The sequence below is a fragment of the Triticum aestivum genome, chromosome 7D (assembly GCF_018294505.1).
Source record: "Triticum aestivum cultivar Chinese Spring chromosome 7D, IWGSC CS RefSeq v2.1, whole genome shotgun sequence".
NCBI lineage: Eukaryota > Viridiplantae > Streptophyta > Magnoliopsida > Poales > Poaceae > Triticum > Triticum aestivum.
In genome coordinates this window covers 631,807,876-631,815,981 of record NC_057814.1, presented here as the reverse complement: position 1 = coordinate 631,815,981, position 8,106 = coordinate 631,807,876, and positions in this window count along the sequence as shown.

Below are 8,106 nucleotides of genomic sequence, written 5' to 3'. Positions count from 1 at the left end.
AAAGAAGATTCTCTAGCTGGGCATACTCCTTGATGAAAACTAGTTCATCTTATTATTTGTTGATGATCGAGTAACTAGAGTACTTGAGTGAGCAACTTTTGTGAAGTTTAATTCATATCAACTTGTTGAGTTCATGAGCCTCTTCTGTAATGACTATCTATTAAGTAAGTACCTAGTGTTGATGAGTATATTGTGTTCAATATTATCTATTAACTAAGTAGCTAGTGTTGATGAGAAAAAAACATTTATTACCAAAAAAAACCATTTGCTGGCATTGGACAAGTAGGGACGACAGAGTTACGATGAACTTAGTGCTGGCGCTGGACTGGTTACACGCCAACACGATGTACGATACTGCTAACGTGTCAACCCGCGCCACCAGTATTTCTTAACAATGGTGCCATATTGGTGGCGTTGGGTGTCTACGATAGCAAGGCACTATTTGCCACGCTATAGCTAGGCTTTTTTTTCCACTAGTGCTTAACTGTGGCCTAAAGTACAAAACAAGTTAAGACTGCTCCGACAACCTTCAAACTGAGGTTGTGGAAGTGGCTTCGTGAAGATGTCGGCAAGTTGATCTCTGGAGGAGATGAACTTGATATAAGAACCTTCTGTGCAACACATTCCCTCACAAAGTGATACTCAACCTCGATGTGCTTGGTACGAGCATGAAAAACTGAATTAGATGAAAGATACGTCACACCAATATTATCACACCAAAGAACCGGTAGTTGCTCTTGAGAGACTCCCAACTCTCTCAACAGAGACTGTACCCAAATAAGCTCAGTCGTCGCATTGACAACCGCCTTGTACTCTACTTCATTGCTAGCTACTCCGAGATACTGTAGCCTGCTTGCGCTCACTCCAAGGGATCAAGTTGCGACAAAAGAAGACAACGTAGTCCCCCGTTGATCGTCGGTCATCTAGGCTCCCAGCCCAATCTACATCCGAGAACGCCGAGACAGCACTCGAGGAGGTAGACCGAAGATGCAAGCCATAGGAGATGGTATGAGAGAGATAATGCAGTATACACTTCACAACTGACTAGGAGATACTGGCACACACGGTTTACCGCATAGGAGATATCCGGCCGTGTGATAGTCAAGTACTGCAAGCCACCAACAATACTGCGGTACTCTGTAGCATCATCTGAAGGAAGCAAGGCACCATCCAAGGCTGATAACCGATCAGTCGCAGACGTAGGGGTGGTAGCATGCTTGCATTGCAACATACCAGCACGTCGCAACAAGTCCAAGGAATACTTATGCCGAGTGAGAGTCAGGCCAGTAGGGGACCGTGAAACTTCGAGACCAAGGAAGTAATGGAGAGCACCCAGATCATTGACAGCAAAATGACCACTCAGAGCAGACAGCAGACCATCAGCGACAGTCACTGAGGAGCTGATAAAAATAATGTCATCAACGTAAACCAACAGGTACATAGTAATGTTGGGGAATGTAGTAATTCAAAAAAATTCCTACGATCACGCAAGATCTATCTAGGAGAAGCATAGCAACGAGACGGGAGAGTGTGTCCACGTACCCTCGTAGACCGAAAGTAGAAGCGTTTAGTAACGCGGTTGATGTAGTTGAACGTCTTCACGATCCAACCGATCCAAGTACCAAACGTACGACACCTCCGTGTTCAGCACACGTTCAACACGATGACGTCCCTCGAGCTCTTGATCCAGTTGAGGACGAGGGAGAGTTCCGTCAGCACGACGGCGTGGCGACATTGATGATGAAGTTACTGGCGCAGGGCTACGCCTAAACACCACGACTATATGACCGAGGTGTTAAACTGTGGAGGGGGGCACCGCACACGGCTAAGGGATTGTCTGTTCTGCTACGGGGTGCCCCCTGCCCATGTATATAAAGGAGGGGGTAGGAGGAGGCCGGCCAAGGGGGAGGCGCGCCAAGGGGGGGAGTCCTACTAGGACTCCAAACCTAGTAGGATTCGCCCCCCCCTCTTTTCCTATTCCAAGAGGGGGAAGGAGGGAAGGAGAGGGAGAGGGGAAGGAAAGATGGGGCCGCGCCCCCTCCCCCTAGTCCAATTCGGACTGCCATGGGGACGGGCGCGCGCCACCTTGTGGCCTTCCCTCTCCAACTCCCTTATGGCCCATCAAGGCCCATAACTTCCCCGGGGGGTTCCGGTAACCCCTCAGTTCCCGATAAATATCCGAAACATCCCGAAACCTTTCCGGTGTCCGAATACCTTCGTCCAATATATCAATCTTTACCTCTCGACCATTTTGAGACTCCTCGTCATGTTCTTGATCTCATCCGGGACTCCGAACAAACTTTGGTCATCAAATGACATAACTCATAATACAAATCGTCATCGAATGTTAAGCGTGCAGACACTACGGGTTCGAGAACTATGTAGACATGACCGAGACACATCTCCGGTCAATAACCAATAGCGTCACCTGGATGCTCATATTGGTTCCTACATATTCTACGAAGAACTTTATCGGTCAAACCGCATAACAACATACGTTATTCCCTTTGTCATCGGTATGTTACTTGCCCGAGATTCGATCGTCGGTATCATCATGCCTAGTTCAATCTCGTTATCGGCAAGTCTCTTTACTCGTTCCGTAATGCATCATCCCGTAACTAACACATTAGTCACATTGCTTGCAAGGCTTATAGTGATGTGCATTACCGAGAGGGCCCAGAGATACCTCTCCGATACACGGAGTGACAAATCCTAATCTCGAGCTATGCCAACTCAACAAACACCATCGGAGACACCTGTAGAGCATCTTTATAATCACCCAGTTACGTTGTGACGTTTGATAGCACACAAAGTGTTCCTTCGGTATTCGGGAGTTGCATAATCTCATAGTCAGAGGAATATGTATAAGTCATGAAGAAAGCAATAGCAATAAAACTAAGCGATCATTATGCTAAGCTAACGGATGGGTCTTGTCCATCACATCATTCTCTAATGATGTGATCCCGTTCATCAAATGACAACACATGTCTATGGTCAGGAAACTTAACCATCTTTGATTAGCGAGCTAGTCAAGTATAGGCATACTAGGGACACTCTGTTTGTCTATGTATTCACACATGTACTAAATTTCCGGTTAATACAATTCTAGCATGAATAATAAACATTTATCATGATATAAGGAAATATAAATAACAACTTTATTATTGCCTCTAGGGCATATTTCCTTCAAGTAACCTCTGGACGTTGGAACATAAACAGCGATGTGTCAGCAGTGGACGGAGCAAATCCAAGACGTCGAAGAAACGAGCCAAGTCGGGCATGCCATGCACGAGGAGCCCGCTTCCAGCCATTCGCCCCCAGGGGCTTGAAATAGCTCCGCCTGGGGTGAACCGGCGATTATTTCGGCGTGGGGCCGATCGGGTTCCTAGCCACCACCCCCAGGTCGCCCCCGGATGCCGTTTTTTGAAAAAGAAAATCGGCCAAACACGACACAAATTCATACAAACTAGGCGATTTCATTGATATTTGTACAAAAACTTAAAAACACAAATTAAAATAACTTAAGAACGACAACTACGCCTAGCACTACTATGCCGCCGCCTCCCGCCTTCTACATGCCGAGGAGCCTATAGAACCGTGTGCATTCGCCGCCGCTGTTGTCGCCGTCATCGTCGCCGCCGTGCTGCGAGCCGCCGCCGTCCCTGCTGCATCCCTGACCCGCGTCGCCGATGCGTGGGGGGTTGGACGGCCCGGCGCCTCCTTGTCGTCACTGTCGAGGATGACGACGCCACCCTCCTCGTGTCCGCGGCGCCGGCAGCGATCTCCTCGAAGGCGTGGCGCTGGCGCTCCATCTGCTCGCGAACGTAGTCCGCCCTCGCCCACTTGAGGGCCGTCTCGTTGTTGGTGGCCATGGCCTCGTGCTCCTTCTTCACGAGGAGCAACCCCCATCTTGATCTTCGCCCTGACGAGGCGGGAAGAAGAAGGAGAGGTGCGGCCGCCCTCGTTGATGACGAGGGCGCCTGAGCGGCGTCTCGAGCGGCTCCAGCTTGACGGGGCGGAGCGCCGGCGAACCAGAATAAAGGGATCTAGATCACGACGAGGAGGAGGTCACCGTCTCCATTTGCCGCGGTGTCCAGGAGCTACCATGGCGGCGGGAGAAAGAGGGGGCATCGAGTACTCCAGGCACGACGTGTTGCCGGCCTCGATGTGCTTGAGGACAGCTTCGAGGGTGCGGCCGAGGACACCCCACCATTGGCGGCGCCCCTCAGAGTTGAGGCGGCCGCGATGCTCGACGTCGGTGGTGGAGGCAATATGCTCCTCATGGCGCCGCTCGAAGTAAGCCGTCCATAGCGTGTTGCTGTCAGGGGCGTACCTCGGTTGGTTCCGCGCCAGCTCCGGCAGCGAGGACCGGATGTGCGCGAATTCAGCGATTCCGTCGCGCCGAGCGGCTCCGGTGGGCGCGGGCGGCACCGGGACGTCTCCAGGCGCGTGAAACCTGCATGTCCGGGGGCGCTGGGTAGTCGGCCTCGTAGAGGAAGGGCGCCTCGTCCTCGTGCAGATGGCGGCGGCCGAAGCCGTTCGCCGCCGCATCATCGCCTGGGAAGCGCTCGGCCATTGCCGTCGGCGGGGGAGAGAGTAGGAGAGAGGGGCATCGGCGGCGAGAGGGGGAGAGAGGGGCGTCGGAGGCGAGGGCGTGTGCGTTCATCGGCGAGGGAGGGCAGCATTTATAGCCACATATGGGCGGTGGGAGGGCTGCCGCCGTGTGCCGCATGGCGGGAGTGAGCGGGACGCGCGTCGCCGCGCCTTCACTGCGCTGCCCGTGAGGCATCAATGGAAGACTGACCGGCGCGGCAGCCTGGCAGCCTTGGCATTGATTCCTGCGGGAACCGAGGTGATGAGGACGACGAAGGCGGCGAGTCGCTGACTCAGTGTGCCCATTTCTTTTCGCGCCAAAAACGTTTCCTCCGGCGCCCCGGGCGCCCCCAGCGTGCCGGGTTCGGCCTGGGTCCGCCGACGCCAAATTCGGCCCTAACCGACGAAAATTAGGCTTCTGTGGGCGTGACTGGGCCGAATTTTAGGCGCCGGCGACGAAAAAGGGCCTTGGGGGGGCTTGTTGGGGGCACGGCTGGAGATGCTCTAAGTCCATGAAGTACCTTAACATGATGACACAAATCATGTGGATGAGCAGGATCAACAAAATCTAGAGGTTACCGTATGTAAACCTCTTCCTCGAAGACGCTATGAAGAAAAGCATTATGAAGCTATGTATAAACATTATCTAACAAGGACCGCCCGTCCTCCTCTGTCTTGATTCTTGGGCCATACACCGTCAGTATTGCCTTAGATCCACCCATGCTCTGGGAGATGCCATCGTTCCTGCCGCTGAGCCACGACTTGTATGTCTTCCTGTTGGTGTGCCTGTTGCCACTGCTCCACATGAAAGATATATTTTACTAGTGTAACTCACACGGTTCCTCACCAGCCAGAACTGATAGAAGCCTTGCACAATCCACTACTGAAGATCAGAATCACTGACCCTCAATTGCTGAGCAACGAGAACGCCGACGCATTAGTGATGAGGACGATCACTGACGAGTCTTCCATGGTGCAGTGATGAGGTATTTTGAGCTCTACTTCATGCTTATTAGAGACGGGTTTGAAATTGATCGGTCAGTGATCATGTGTTCCGGTGTCCAAAATGAACGGATATTTGGCACTTACAGCTGTCATATTTGACCCGTCTAAGTTATTGTTGCAAAATAGTCGCGTTCGCTTTCTTGCCAGTCAGAAATGTGTTATATACGTTTTATATCTTGTCCGTGCCAATTCCCTAACTGTCACCACCGCTGGCGAGCCCCTCTCCTATGGGATTGCATTATGTCCGTATTGGCCGAGTCTCGACGCCGAGTACTTTCGGCGACGATGATACAACCAGCGACGAACACGATAAGAAACGAAACTCGGTGATGAACTCGATGAAGTTCTATTACGTCGAGATGTACACGCTGTAATCTAGATCAATCCACTCAGCGCCTGATCGATCCTCTGGTTAAACAGCTGCAGGCAACACAAAAACACAAGTACGTAGACAAAGGCCAGTTGGCCGGAAGCACCACACGCACGCACGCGCAAAGCTGGGTATTTCCGTAGGAGCGTATCACTCCTGTTTGATCTGTATTACTTTCACAAATCCATGGTACAAGTTACAGCTGGGTATTTCCGTAGGAGCGTATCGCTCCTGTTTGATCTGTATTACTTTCACAAATCCACGGTACAAGTTACAGGGCTGCTTGCACGGATATAAGTAGTACCAGGCTAGATAGCTACTAGAGAAATACTTTTTTTTTTTTGAAAAGAAGGATAACCCCCGGCTTCTGCATTTGGGAGATACATGCGCCCACTTTATTGATTATTTTCGAGAACCTTACAAAGTAGAACAACAATATGCCTGAATCTGCCATCTTGTTAACATCTGCCTCTACTCTTATTCAAATGATGAAGGGGTACAAGCTGGGCCACATACCCAGACCTCTCACCTAAGCCTAACATCTAAAGCCGGAGGCCCCGACCGAGTCATCTGCCGGGCCCAGGGCTCAAACCGGTCCGACGCACTCACATGTGTCGTCGCCACCATCTTCCACTGGTCCATCTTCAGAGCAGATTAAGGTGACAACCTTGGCAGGTCCTTCGCCATCGACGCCACCATGATGCCAAACGACGACATCCACCTACGCCACCCTTGGCAGGTCCTCCGCCATCGACGCCACCACGACGCCAGCCAACGACCTCCACCTATGCGAGTCCATCTTCAAGCAACGGACGTAATCCATGCTAGCATAGGGCCGCACCACCGCCGTCGCCCACCACCCACGAGCGCCACATAACCCCAAGGTTCCCAAAGCGGTGCCTTCAAGAAGGAAACAGCGCCGTGAGCGCCGCCGCCACCCAACAAAGTTAGGGATTTCGCTCGGGATACCTAGGGGAAGGTGAAGTGAGGAGATCGGTCCATACCGACGCCTCCAAGAAGGGGAACGGCGCCCTCAGGCGTCGCCGTCGGCTCGGACGGTCATGGCCGGCCAGGGATTTCACCCGAACAAGATCCCCGCCACCAGCAGCGCCTCCTGTACAGAACCGACGACCAAGAGGAAGCACGGCCCGACCAGGCTGGCCCACACGCCGAACAGGGGAGGACGGGAGGCACCAGATCTCGCGCACCGACCATCACAGAAGCCGCCGGCGGCCGCCAACGACCACCGGATCCCGCCGCCCGCGCGGCCGGGACACCAGATCCACCGCCCATGCGGCTGCTAGCCGGCCGTGCCTTGCCAATGAAGCCGCCGCTCCAGATCCGGGGTTTCCCACACAGAAGCAGGGCAACCGAGGCCCCGCCGCCACCATCCTGGGCGCCCCGGGCTTGCTAGGGTTTGGGAGGAGGGGCGGCTAGGGTTTGTGTCACTTATAACTAACTCCAAAGAGAAATACTAATGAGATGCTAACTCCAATACTACTCGGATCATACATGCACACGGACCCGTACCACGACACGTACTACTTCAGGAGGTTGTGTCGTGTTTACTTCCAACAATCATCCCCCTAAACACGACGTCTTCATGACACTGCATCGACGTCGATCCTTCTTTGAATCTCCAATAACTTCTCTCGATTCAAAGTCCGGGTGAAGATGTTCGCCAGCTGATCATCGATGCAAATGTAGTTGACCTCCATCTTACTTTTTTCCACGCAGTCCTTTATGTAGTGATACATCGTATCAATGTGCTTGCCCCTTCCACGCCGCATTGGATACTCGCGTAGAAAAGTTGTAGACTCACTGTCAACATTGAGCATCACTTCTTCCTGATCTCGATACATGAGATCACCCTGTAGCCTCCCTAGCCACACACCTTGACACTCTGCTTCACTTGAAATCGATGTCATCACTTTCTACTTTCGTGATAATCAGTTTACTACGCTTCCACCAAGGAAATATTCCTTGTCCGAGGTACTCTTACGGTTGTCGTCAATTCCTTTCTTGTCACTGCCACTGTAGCCAAGTAGTTTCACCATCTCCTTCTTGCTCAGCTCAAGACGAGGTTCCATGGAACGTGAATTGGATTGCAATATTTCATGCCACAACTTTCCAGTATC